Consider the following 15,521-nt stretch of genomic DNA (forward strand, 5'->3'; position numbering starts at 1 on the left):
TCTTTTCATCCAACAAAAAACAAAAATTCACAAACAATGTTTGTTTGTTTTTGAATTTCGCACAAAGCTACACTAGGGCTATCTGCACTAGCCGTCTCTAATTTAGAATACTAGAGTGGAGGCGGCTGGTCATCACCACCCACCGCCAACTCTTGAGCTACTATTTTTCCCAACCAATGGTAGGATTGGCAGTACATTATAACGTCCCCACGGCTGAAAGGGTGAACATATTTGGTTTGATCCGCAACTCTCACATTACGAGTCGAGTGCCTTAACCACCTGGCCATGCCGGGCCAGTTAATACAGAGGGTTGTATTTGGTGTCTCATATTAAAATGTATCTAATTAACGTGTTTCAAAGCAAAACGTTGTTCGAAATGTGATGAGACTATTTAACGGTCTCATTTTTAGTCGAATTCAACGAGAGGTTTGATATAATGTGTTTTCGTGTGAAACTCAATTCATATCTCGTTGTTGTCTCACAGTTTAACAGAAGAGTGGTTTACAATGCTTGTTTTGAGCTTAAATAGAAGCCTAACTAACAACGGAAAATATGAAAGAAATGATATTATTCTTTCGAGAATAATAAATGATCAGAATGATAAAGACACTGATTTCTAAACCTGTAGACTTTTTGAAACAATAGACTCTAAAACAACACGTCATTCGGCAAATTGTCCTCGAATTTATATAAATAATTAAGTTTTCTGTAGCAGAATGGACGATGAAACCAAGGTGTTGCATTACATCGGAAGTGCAAATGTGTAAAAAAAAAACAAAAAAACTTATATTGTCTTTCTTTACAGACGCCTTCAGTGGCACAGCGGAATGTCTGCGGACTTATAACGCTGGAATCTGGGTCTCGATACCCGTTTTGGGCAAAACATAGAGAGCCCATTGTGTGGCTTTTGTGCTTAATTACAAACAGCAATAAAAATTCTCTGCAGACCAATTAACCCACTATAACGTATGCGTGGAAGGCTTTTCGGTATTCTGTTCTGTCTGTTCTGTTTGTCGATTTATTAAACTAGAGAGAAAGATAGAACTCTCTTACTTACATCAGATCTTTTCCAAAATTGTCTGAGTAATGCAGTAAAACAAACAACAAAGGCGCCTTTGTCACCATAACTGTTATCGATTTATAAGAGAAAAAAATCAAAAATCAAATAGAATACAATAGAATAGAATTCCTCGGAATTTCTATTGAACATCGGAACTAATCTACTTGTTCAGAAAGGTTTTAGGCAAAACCACAAACCTTGTTTATCTTCCTGGTATCAATGAGTTGGTGAGGTAATGTTGCAATACACTTTTAAACTTTACTTAAAGTAAGGAATGCTTCTGTACTGACACAGTGACGTGCGCAGTATTGAAAGACTGATCATTATTGGATATTGCTACTACAAAAATTACCATGGTAACCTGTTTAACAGTTTATATCCAAATAAGAAATTGCTACTAAACCGCACGTCCCTAAGTAAAGAGATATCCAAATCACTTTTGTTTTGTAGTAATACAACTAAAAAGTAAAACCATGCTCTTTGTGATCACCATTAAGCTTCAATGCATCATCATCATCATAAGAAGAAGAAGAAGACGGCTCCTCCAGCCTTGTAGTCGAAGTAGTTTCACAGTTGATGCTGAAACCAGGCAGAGGTCACCTAAGTGTGCCCATTGGCAGGCTGCCAAGTGAATGCACCATGAACTGGCGCCTACAGAACCGGAGGTGCATCAGTCTCGTTCGAGTTAAGGCGAAATCATACGAAGCAAAAGGCGACTCACCGGCGCCATCGCTTCAGTGCTCAACAAGCACAGCGTTATTTAATTCTGCGGGAAGCAGAACAGCGTATCTTCTTCACAAGGGAGAAGACAAATTACCGACCATCTCCGTAGTGCGAGATAGGCAGATCGAACTTCACGCAGTGATTGTGAAAATTGCATACGAATCATCACCACTCGGAATAAGCAAGCACAGATAACCCAAGTAAAAAATAGAACGATATTAGGTAGCGTGGTTTATGTACAGAAGTGTTACATCTATAGTGATTATTTCACGGTTCTTTCTAGATTAACTGTTTATAGTGTGCACCTAAATATCCTAATCTTTTTACTAATAAAGTCTTCCTTTAATCAATCATAAACAAATGCAAGTTAAATATCACTTATAAATGGTATTTTGTGTGTGTGCCTGACTTAAGATCAAATGATACATTATTTGTAATGTTAACTAGGACATTGACAACATATTTCACTAACAAATGGGCCCTGGCATGGCCTAGCGCGTAAGGCGTGCGACTCGTAATCCGAGGGTCGCGAGTTCGCGCCCGCGTCACGCCAAACATGCTCGCCCTCCCAGCCGTGCGGGCGTTATAATGTGACGGTCAATCCCACTATTTGTTGGTAAAAGTAGCCCAAGAGTTGGCGGTGGGTGGTGATGACTAGCTGCCTTCCTTCTAGTCTTACACTGCTAAATTAGGGACGGCTAGCACAGATAGCCCTCGAGTTGTTTTGTGGAAATTCCAAAAAACAAACTGTAAGGGAAGACTAACATGGACTTTGTTTAGCATCTACAATAGGTCGTTTTTAATTTACAGTTAAATTTATCACGGGTATACACTGTTTTTTTTAGAAAATTGCTCAAATTACTGCTTCTCTCTTATAATATATCTTGTAAATCGTTTAAAATATTTAAATTGAAACAAATTTGAGTCACGATATTTTTAATTTTTTACGTAACGTAGAAAGAACGTCAACATTTCTAAGTTTTTATTTTATTGTATGCATATGACTAATGTTTTACTAAATTGTAAAAAAAAAATGTATCCCATTTTGAAAATAAATTCTGATTGGAATGAATAGTGCAAAAGTATCACCAAATTTTACTGTGTCGTTTTAACAACTGTTTATCTTGCAGCCTAAAAACAATAGTCAAATTTTGAGTTTCTATATATTTTGAGACGTAAACTCAGCGTGTTCACTGAAGTCGGTTTTAGTAAAGAATTTAAAAATGGTTGGCTTGTACTCTTTCAGATATGTAAACAGTCTTTAAAACGAAAAAAATCTAATGTCTAAGAGTAGTCACTGATCATGTGTCTTCCTTCTTTACTTTTCTTATATTCATTTCAAATAGTCCTTGAGCTTGAAAGTTCCAGTTTAAAATATATATATTTTTACTGTATCCCAAAATTACTGGTTTGTGCATTGTCATAGCTATTTTTAACGAAACTATGAAACCAAAACATCATTAAATAACAGATGGATTCTTGTCAGAAAACACGTGTTTGCTAGTTTGGCCCCCACACACGTGCACGTAAATATATGCCCAGCGGCAAATCTGAAGGCTTATAACGCTCAAAATCAGGTTTCGATATCCGAGGCCCGGCATGGCCAGGTGGGTTAAGGCGTTCGACTCGTAATGTGAGGGTTGCGGGTTCGAATCCCGATCGCACCAAACATTTTCGCACTTTCAGCAGTGGGGGCGTTATAATGTTACGGTCAATCCCATTATTCGTTGGCAAAAGAGTAGTCCAAGAGTTGGCGGTGGGTGGTGATAACTAGCTGCCTTCCCTCTAGTCTGACACTGCAAAATTAGGAACGGCTAGCGCAGATAGCCCTCGAATAGCTATGCGCAAAATTCAAAACAAACAAACGATATCCACGATGAGAAAATCCCAACTGGCTCTTTGTGTAGCTTTCTGCTTGATAGCAAACAAACAATTATTTTAGGCTCTTTGTGTAGCTTTCTGCTTGATAGCAAACAAACAATTATTTTAGGCTCTTTGTGTAGCTTTCTGCTTGATAGCAAACAAACAATTAATTTAGGCTCTTTGTGTAGCTTTCTGCTTGATAGCAAACAAACAATTATTTTAGGCTCTTTGTGTAGCTTTCTGCTTGATAGCAAACAAACAATTATTTTAGGCTCTTTGTGTAGCTTTCTGCTTGATAGCAAACAAACAATTATTTTAGGCTCTTTGTGTAGCTTTCTGCTTGATAGTAAACAAACAATTATTTTAGGCTCTTTGTGTAGCTTTCTGCTTGATAGCAAACAAACAATTATTTTAGGCTCTTTGTGTAGCTTTCTGCTTGATAGCAAACAAACAATTAATTTAGGCTCTTTGTGTAGCTTTCTGCTTGATAGCAAACAAACAATTATTTTAGGCTCTTTGTGTAGCTTTCTGCTTGATAGTAAACAAACAATTATTTTAGGTTCTTTGTGTAGCTTTCTGCTTGATAGTAAACAAACAATTATTTTAGGCTCTTTGTGTAGCTTTCTGCTTGATAGTAAACAAACAATTATTTTAGGCTCTTTGTGTAGCTTTCTGCTTGATAGCAAACAAACAATTATTTTAGGCTCTTTGTGTAGCTTTCTGCTTGATAGCAAACAAACAATTAATTTAGGCTCTTTGTGTAGCTTTCTGCTTGATAGTAAACAAACAATTAATTTAGGCTCTTTGTGTAGCTTTCTGCTTGATAGCAAACAAACAATTATTTTAGGCTCTTTGTGTAGCTTTCTGCTTGATAGTAAACAAACAATTATTTTAGGTTCTTTGTGTAGCTTTCTGCTTGATAGTAAACAAACAATTATTTTAGGCTCTTTGTGTAGCTTTCTGCTTGATAGCAAACAAACAATTATTTTAGGCTCTTTGTGTAGCTTTCTGCTTGATAGCAAACAAACAATTATTTTATATTCCAAATCTGTGAAAAACTGACACGTTTAAATTTCATTTGTTTTTTAATACTTTCCCGGGAATCCTTTTAAATATTGAATAACTAGTTTTTATTTTTATATGATGAAAGCTACTGTCATGTTTTGAGCCTTTTGTAACAACTTTTCTAATTTTTTAAAATTTCATCACTATAATCAACGAAAGCTCTGAATAAATTGCTTTATTTATTTTATTTTTCAACAGTTTTCTTTGAAATCTAACATTTGGAAAAACATTTTACTCTCTAAGTTATACTTAGTGTAAGACGCTCTACCCACAAACCTGTCACCGAATATGCTCACTCTTTCAGTCGTGGGCCGTTATAATGTGATGGTCAATCCCGCTATTCGATTAGAGTTAACCAAGAGTTGAGGGGGGATAGTGTTGACTGGTAGCTTTCCCTCAACGGCACAGCTTAAAATGTTTAAAAGCCACGAAAATGCATATACTTCTTCAAACACTTATTTAGAAGTATTGTTTATACATGTATTATTCATTGTAATTAGTAAGATATCTGAGCATAGACACTCTGTTTGAGGTCGATAATGCTTATGGTTATTCGAAGTGATTCGAATGTTTTCCTTATTATTTGAAAACAAGGCTCTGACGAGTTTAACCAATGAAATAAAGTTAAATTAAAGTACTCATACCAAATACGAATATGCCTTACAACTTGGTCCCCTCACGGCACACTAACACTCAGTGTGTGTGTGTTGTTGTTTTTTTTCATAGAAAAGTCACATCAGGCTCTCTACTGATTCCACCGAGAGGAATCGAACACCTGATTTTAGCGTTATAAATCCGTAGACTTACCAATGAACTAGCTGGGGACCTAACATTGAGAAACTCGGCTTTAGTCTATCAATTCTAAATTAGGGACCACTAGAGCAGATGGCCCACTAGTTGTCTTACACAAAACTTAAAAACCAACAAAGCAACAATTAATAATAATATTTTTTGTTTTTATTATTTTATACAGTTGGCATAGCACTGATAGCCCATTGTATAACATTGCGTTTAACAACAAACAAATCATAAATAGGAAATATAATGTAAGGTCACGAAGTTTGGTTACATCAGTATGAATACCTTAGAGGATTCTAGCCACTTCTTCTTGGAAACTGTTCTTCTTGGAAATTCTTTTAAAAATCTCTTAAAATTATTATTTGTCTTGAATCAGTGATGTAAAACTCCTTTTATTAGGAATTATATGATTTATGATTGGAATATTTTAACTTTATTAAAGTTCTTTGAACACCTCTATAGTTAAAATTCGGGCTAATCAGCATTTATTAAGTGACGTCACTGACGTATCGGCGTTGAGTTACCAAGGTTTGTTTTGAGCAAAAGAAGTCCTGATTCAGTGGAGGAAGCTGCTTTGTTATAACGAACCTCACTGTAAAAAAACGGAAATGGTGACTGATTATACACATTAGCCATCTAGCTTGACAAAATTTATGAAAAATATTTGACAACAAATGAATGAACAGAAGGGTGAGTTGCCGTGGAAACGTTACATAGTTTAGTAATGGTTTTCCCCACACAGAAAACTGATTTAGATTCTGATAGGGTTGGCACGATATAATGCCACGTGATAGTTTGGTTTTTTTCTGTGGTTATAAGCTGCGTCCACATGACTAGAATCAATCTCTAGTAGTCTTCATAACTCTTTATTATATCTTGTCGTTTCACTTGAACCGGGTTTAAAAATCTGATTGTGATTCAGGGCTGCCAGTCATTTTAACTTATAAACCACGTTACTAATTCAGAAATCTCGATCATTTTGAGCCCCTACGGGTTTAAATACCCGTAGTAGGCAGAGCACAGATAGCTCATTGTGTAGCTTTGTGCTTAATTACAAACAAACAAATAATCTGTTTAATTTCAGAAGAAGTTACAAACGTACGATTTCCAGTAATTTTGTTGAACTTACAATAATAAAATATATCTTACCCCTATATTTGTCACTTATTAATAAAACATGCCCTCCAGTGGCACAGTGGTATGTTTGTGGATTCACACTGATAAAAACCTTGTTTCAATACCCGTGGTGGGCAGAGCACAGATAGCACATTGCGTAGCTTTGTGCTTAATTCTAAACAACCAATAATAAAACTATATTTAATGCCTTTTTTTCCCTAATATACAAACATTATTTGACAAAAGTCTCTTTGTGTGTCAACATTATAAGTAGTGAACCGTTGGACCAATTATCACCAAACTTGGAATATACTTTTATGACGCACCAAGTTAATGTAGCTTTATTAAGGTAGGCTTAATTTCAAACAAACTTTAAAGGTTTTAACTCAAATGCTTAGATTAAATTATCAAGGATGTGAATATGAATAATTAGTCACTTTAATTTTTTAACTTGTTTTTTTGAAACATTAGCACATTGTTAAAAACAAAGGTTGTGTGATTCATTTTCATGACAAAAATAACAATGATGAACATATATTTCTTAAAGCTACACTACAATATTCCTATAATAAAAACATAGATTATTTTGTGATCTAAACTCCAAAGCGTTATTCAAACTAATGCAAAATAAATTTTCCAATGAAAATTCTAGTCCTAGAACGGTAGTAAAGGCTTAACACATTTTTAATCACAAACAGTTGTTTCTATGATTGGTTAATAATTAAATTGTAAATCAAAGAAAGACCGCATTAAATAACAACTCAAAAACCAATCGCATAAATAAATTGGTAAATGTCGCAATTTGATCAATGATTGCGTTATGTGTTGAACGAATACGTCAGCCAATAAGAAATAAGCAGGAGATTCGTTGTCATTTTACTAAGAATATTCAAGTTAAGTGTTGTAAGGACTGAGAAAATGAAATTTCCAAGGAATTCAACAACTGAAAAAAATCACACTTGTTTAAAGACGATATATAAGTGTGATGGTAAATACCAGTACCGTTCTTAACCTATTTAAAAAGTAGCAACTCTTGTCCGGAAGACAAACACTGACACGTAACAACAGTAAGAAAATCTGAATAAATCCCTAAGCCTGATAAATGCCTAAAAATCAAACTGAAAACTGATGCAGAATAAATTCAATTAGCGATAAACGAGAATCAGAAAACCAACATTTAATTTGCACAGTAATTTTTGCTCTGTGTAGAGAAACATTCTTTCGTTAGCCTGACATAAGGTTTCGGGAGATACCAAAACAAAACAAAAATAAAAAAAACGAACTGACATTTATTGATAAGAATATATAATATATAATAATCGCTAAATGACAATAAATGCGTATAAATTATCTCGAAATGTCGATAGGGCTTATCTTGTTGTTTTTTTTTCGGCTACATCTATAGCTCAAGATAATATGATATACCATTAAATCATAAGTTATAATTATTTTTTATCCTGCAAGTAACTAAAAGTTCTATGACATGCCATTATATTACTTTTTATAATTATTTATTATCCTGCCAGTAGCTTAAGATACTACGACATGCCATTAAGTCACAGTTTATAATTATTTATTATGATTTCTGTAACTCAAGATACTACGACATGCCATTAAGTTGCAGTTTATAATTATTTATTATCACTTTTGTAACTCAAGATACTATGACATGCCATTAAGTCACAGTTTATAGTTATTTATTATCCTGCCAGTAGTTCAAGATACTAAGACATGCCAATAAGTCAAAGTTTAAAATTATTTATTGTCCTGCCAGTAACTTATGACACTACAATAAGCTGTGAGAACACAATTTATAACTACTTGTTAAAAACTGGAAGAAATACAAAGAAACGACCAATTTGAAAATTACGGACATCTGTTTGCACATACAAAAAGACCGATAAAACGTTGGTTACAGTCTAATAACACTAGCAACGTTTTGATGATAATTAATAACTACTCTTCATTGATACCTGTATCTTCATCACTAAAAGTAACAATTTTCTCACTGCACATTGTTTTTTAAATCAAATATAACCAGAGTAACCACCTGTCTTTGTCACGGGTCAAAAGGTACGACCATGTGCTAAGTATCTTACTTTAATCTTATTAACGTTTGAGTGTCTACAAAATGAGGAAGATACATATATGTGTATGTATATAGATAGATAATACTTGTTTCAGAGTTTGACAAGCTTTTGAAAAACCTTCAGTAAGGGATTTCTCAGTGACCAGACTAATGCTCACGTAAGAAAAGCTGGAAGGACAATTTTTTTTTTTAATTACAAGCAGTAGTTTATACTATAGGTTAATACCAAAATTGTAAATCAAACAAAGATCATGTTGATAGCAACTCAAAAAGCAATCATATTTAATGAAGTTCTAGACCACTTTTAGATACATGTAACAACAATAGACCACGTTTAGATACACGTAACAACAATAAACCACGTTTAGATACACGTAACAACAATAGACCACTTTTAGATACATGTAACAAAAACAAAAAACAAAAAAATCATTAAACTTAATTAGAAACAAAATAATTACGATCCCAAAAACAGCTCTTTCGTGTTTTAAGCCGTATTCGGAGCCTGTCCGTCGGATTTCTCGACCTTTAAAATCTCCAAAAGTTGTATTGTCACTTTTCTTTAGGTCAATATTGACAAATTTGCCTGGTTTTTCGGACTGCGGACCGGCAGGAAAAGACCAGTTATCGAAAATCGATTACTTTGTGATCTAAACTCTAAAGTGTTATCCTAACTGATGAAAAATAACTTCTCATATGAAAATTTTATCCATAGAACAGGTTTAAAATTCAAAGTTATTCGGTTCTTGGCTTCCCAGCGCTTTAGTGAAATACCTTCAAATTGACCTAACATGTAGATACGTACTATAAAAACTCTAAACTAAATGCAGGATGTTTTAATAATTTATCTTATTTTTTTTTCAATTATTGTACTCAAGAGATACGAATTATGTTAAAGGCACAAGAATACAAATGCTCTATAAGCCAAACTTTCGAAAGGTGGACCATTAAGAGAGAGGTTTCTTCGAAGGCCTTTGATTATGTATTTTTATGAGTTTATGTGTTTTCCTAACATCGTGAATAAATAAAATGGTATAGGACATACCTGCCCCCCAGAGGTTTCGATACTCGTGGTAGGCAGAGCATAGATAACCCATTGTGTAGCTTTGACTTAATTTCAAACAAACCTTAAATGATTTAACTCCATTGTTTATATTAAGTTATCAAGGAAGTGAGTATGAACAAATAGTTGCTAATATTTTGAGTTTGTTTTCTTAAAACATTAGCACATTGTTAAAAATAACAGTGATTGTATGACTGACTCTTCTTCGTAACCAGAATAACAATGACAAACACATGTTTCTTAAAGCTACACTACAATACTCCTATAATAAAAAAATCTCCTTCTTCGACCTTAAACACTTAAAAACAATGATTAGTTTGTTGTTAAGCACAATGCTACACAATGGGCTATCAATACGGTGTCCATAACAGATATCGAAGACCAGTTTGTTTGGGTTTTTTTGTTTTAAAAGTGTTTAGACTTACCTCTGAACCTCTGGTGAGCAAAAGTAGTGAATACTAAATAACAGTATTTATAAATTTAAATTACTATTACCTTCAGCCATGCTTTTTATTATATTATAAACACACTTTTTGACTGTGTTTGTACCATAATCACAAAGATTGTTTCATACGTTATGATAATATGAAAGATACAACCTAATTCTCAATATGTAACAAATGGCTTTTAAATGGTAATAATAACAAATGTAGCTGTCGTAATTTACCTTTTTATTTTGTTTTGAAATTTTAACCCAAGTATCTTTATTCTGTTTACAAATATTGTTATATGTATCGTGAAATAACGTGATTAGTGCTATGAAACTATGAAGTAGAAAGATAATAGATTTTATACATACTGATAAAAAATAGTGCTGGAATTGTAGTTATGATTTAACAAAGTATACTGTAGCTTTTTTAGTCTAGAGTTCCCTTGATGTAAATAAAAAAGTTTGAAGCCCCTAATCTATAACTTTAGCATGGTTATTACTTATGAACAGTGCAGTAGTAAAAACAATGACATTTCTTTTCAAATAGTTTATCATTTAATCAATGTAACACAATGTTTATCAGCTTATTGTTTTTTAGAAGTAAAATTAATTCAGGATCTTTATTTATAGTCAATTTTTTTACAGACACCCAGAAAAAGTTTCATGACCGCCAGGGGGCCACGACTCCCACTATTGGAAACAATGCTACAGTTAATACTCGAAAAATGATTGCACTAGTGCTTGAAACTCGTGCCTGTTCTGAAAATAAACCTTAATTTAAAAGCTATAACTTGTGTATATATATATATAAATAAATATAAAGTATATAGTAGCAATTAATTTTACGCAAAATTTACATGTATTATTAAGCAATGCTCTAGAATGCTCTTCAAGGAGATTTACAGCGCTAAAATTAGGGGTTCGTTCCCCTCGGTGAACTCAGCAGATAGCCCGATGTGGCTATGCTAAAAGAAAACACACACACACACACTGTTCAAGGAAGAATATCTTTGAACATTACTGTTGAATATTATTTGTTAAGGTTGTGTTTATGTTGTTAATGTTGTTGAATGATTTTCACTAAAGCATAATTATATTTTTAAAGAATATTGTCGAATGATATGGAATGAGACATATCTATGTAATTTTAAACAAAACTATCGAAGAGTTTTTATTGAAGTATATTATCTATTTATTGTTAAACATTAGTTTCCGTATGGTTTTCACTAAAGTACGGATACTCTACATCACTTCCGCCCCCAAAAACTGTTTTTCATTCTTTGAAATATCATTTTCAAATTTATATAAAGAACCAGGATTTGTTTTTGTAACAATAAAACCTTCAAGTAACGAGGTGCCCGGCATGGCCAGATGGTTAAGGACTCCACTCGTAACCTGAGGGTCGCGGGTTCGAATCCCCGTCACACCAAACAGTGGGGGCGTTCTAATGTAACCGTCAATCCCGTCAGTTGAGAACTCAATGTGAAAACTATTTTGAATATGTAACTACCACAACCGAAATAATGGTCAGAAAAATTGACCCAAGTGACGTGTACACGAGGTGTTTTCGCGACATATCCGTTTAACTTCGGCATACATCGACTAAATGGAGGATGAAACGGGTATTTCTGTTTATCCATTCGAAGACATAACAGCCAACTCTCCGGATGCAGGGCCTTTGCATTTCTGTAAAATCAGACATTTGAAACGAGGCAAGAAAAACAAAACCGTCGTTCTCTTACACAAAGGGGATTATGGAAATATAAAGAGAAGAGTGGTGAACGTTGGACATAACAATTCTTACGACGGAGTATTTGTAATAAAGCTGCGCTGCAGGACTATTGTCAACATGCATGATCGTTAGAGGATGAATGGGGTGGCGTAATGCACTTGGACAAGTGTTGAAGCCTTAAAATCGTTTAAAAGCACTACATGCATTGTTTGTTATCCACAAACTGTGTGAGATACCTTACACATACAGATTTATTAAAGCACCACATGCATTGTTTGTTATCCACAAACTGTGTGAGATACCTTACACATACAGATTTATTAAAGCACCACATGCATTGTTTGTTATCCACAAACTGTGTGAGATACCTTACACATACAGATTTATTAAAGCACCACATGCATTGTTTGTTATCCACAAACTGTGTGAGATATCTTACACATACAGATTTATTAAAGCACTACATGCATTGTTTGTTATCCACAAATTGTGTGAGATACCTTACACATACAGATTTATTAAAGCACTACATGCATTGTTTGTTATCCACAAACTGTGTGAGATACCTTACACATACAGATTTATTAAAGCACTACATGCATTGTTTGTTATCCACAAATTGTGTGAGATACCTTACACATACAGATTTATTAAAGCACTACATGCATTGTTTGTTATCCACAAATTGTGTGAGATACCTTACACATACAGATTTATTAAAGCACTACATGCATTGTTTGTTATCCACAAACTGTGTGAGATACCTTACACATACAGATTTATTAAAGCACTACATGCATTGTTTGTTATCCACAAATTGTGTGAGATACCTTACACATACAGATTTATTAAAGCACCACATGCATTGTTTGTTATCCACAAACTGTGTGAGATACCTTACACATACAGATTTATTTCCTGTTATAAAAATATTGTGACTAAATATTTATGAATTCTAACCAACTAAAGTTTGATATACATGAAGGATCATCTTAACGATTACTGTAATATCGCCGAAAAAATAGCACGAGTTGGATTCCTTTGTTAAGATCGATAATTCCAATACTTCTGTGGCAGCAGCAGTACAAGGTTTGGGTTTCAATGTTTACACCAGTCGTCTTATTGTTAACTTGAGGAAACAAAGTCTTCCATCAACAATCTTAAGAAATATTAACACTTCTATGGTTAAGCCATAACAAAGTATACTGTAGCTTTTTTAGTCTAGAGTTCCCTTGATGTAAATAAAAAAGTTTGAAGCCCCTAATCTATAACTCCTATAACTATAACTATGGTTCTCTTAAGGTAGCCAAATGCCTCGTCATCTAATTAGTGACGCGCATGAATGGATTAACGAGATTCCCACTGTCCCTATCTGCTATCTAGCGAAACCACAGCCAAGGGAACGGGCTTGGAGAAATCAGAAATTTTAACTTCTATGGTTAAGCATAAAAATTATAATAATTTTAACAATACATTGTTTTCACGTTGTATAGTTTTTACTTGACAACACGTTTGTACAATTTGGCTCACATATTTATTTGTTTGAAAGTAAGCAAAAGGTTCCAGAATGGTCTATCTGTGGTCTGTCCACCGCGGGTATTGAAACCCAGAATTGTAAGTTCTTAGATATACCGCTGTGCCACAAAGGAGCTGGATAAGACGTCTTGACACAGATACAAGACGAATGCTTGTGCTTATTCAAACTGAATTTTAATTCAAACAAGTTTCAGTAAGAAAAATATAACACAACGTTTCATATCAGTCGCGGTTATCTTGGACTGAATTATCAAGTAACTACACGTTTCACTACTCATAATTATCAAGTAACTACACGTTTCACTACTCATAATTATCAAGTAACTACACGTTTCACTATTCATAATTATCAAGTAACTACACGTTTCACTACTCATAATTATCAAGTAACTACACGTTTCACTACTCATAATTATCAAGTAACTACACGTTTCACTACTCATAACTAACTATTAGACACAACAAAATTTGTTCAATGTTACCCTATACACATTAAGTTTGTTTGATTTTTTAATTTCGCGCAAAGCTACTCGAGGGCTATCTGAGCTCTTGGGCTACTCTTTTACCAACGAATAGTGGGATTAACCGTCACAGTATAACGCCCCAACTGCTGAAAGTGCGAGAATGTTTGATGCGACCGGGATTCGAACCCCCGACACTCTGGTTAGGAGTCGAGTGCCTTAACCATCTGGCCATGCCGGGCCCGAGCGGTACCAGTGTGTTGGATTGTTACATTATCATACTGAATACTTTTTATATGCTATATTTTGATATATATATATTTCGAGTTTTTAACTTAGTTGTTTCTTAAAAGAGATTTGGTAATTACTATTCTATATTTATACATGTAAATAACTAAATTGTTATTTAAAGTCAAATTTGTGAAATGGTAAGTTCGTTATTAAGTAAAAGTATATATGTATCTATCCATATAACAAAATGAATAAGAAACGCTACACTGTCTTTTTATTGTTATTTCTTCCCACGGTGGCTGGGAAGAGCTACTAAATTAGTCATATTATAGAACATAATTACAAGTGAAGCTGTTGTGGTTCTCAGATTCTTTACTAAAGCCTCCACTCACAGTGGCAAAGCAGAATGTCTTCGAACTTCCAGTGCTATAAACTGGGTTTCGATACCCGTGGTGGACAGAGAACAGATAACTATGTAACTTTGTGCCTAACTACGATCAAACTCTCGTTGGACCAATTAAATTTAGCCACAGTGTAGTCCTCATCGCACAGTAACCAATCAAGAAACTATGACCACTCAAACTTCAGAGGCCCGCTAGCGCGAAATCAAAAAAGAACAACAACCAGTCAAACTTCAGTGATTTTGTTAGCATAGAGTGAGACAGCATATTTGCCCAAATATAATCCACGTCCAATTTTAAAAGGTTAATCTGAAGAAGATGTGTTTTTTAACGCATGAGTGGAAGAAAATGTACTGAATAGTTTCTAAATACAGTAAACAGCTTCCCCTCGGTGGATTCAGCAGAAAGATCGATGTACCTTTGCTATATGAAAACACACACACACATACAGATACACTAAACAAACATCAATATATTAATTATTTCATTGAATTTCTTTTACGTGTCAATTTTACAAAATTTGTTGTAAAGGTTATGAGTGGTAATACATTAAATTAATTATTAATATTTATGTGAAGATGAACGTTTCAAAAGATGTTTGATATCCGAATAATGACAGATGTAAAACATTTTTTGAAACAAACAAGAGATTTAACGATTTTGGATGGTAGCTTCAAGTAAAATACCTGACAAAATTGAACGTGCGCAAATTTAATGCGCAGTCAATGTTTTCAAGAGGTATTGAGAGGAAAAGAAATGCACATTATATTTGTTTCAAACTGCCTTTATGATATTACATGATATTATTGTTTTCAAGAGGTATTGAGAGGAAAAGAAATGCACATTACATTTGTTTCAAACTGCCTTTATGATATTACATAATATTATTGTTTTCAAGAGGTATTGAGAGGAAAAGAAATGCACATTATATTTGTTTCAAACTGCCTTTATGA

Source organism: Tachypleus tridentatus, chromosome 8 (assembly GCF_004210375.1).
Source record: "Tachypleus tridentatus isolate NWPU-2018 chromosome 8, ASM421037v1, whole genome shotgun sequence".
Lineage (NCBI taxonomy): Eukaryota > Metazoa > Arthropoda > Merostomata > Xiphosura > Limulidae > Tachypleus > Tachypleus tridentatus.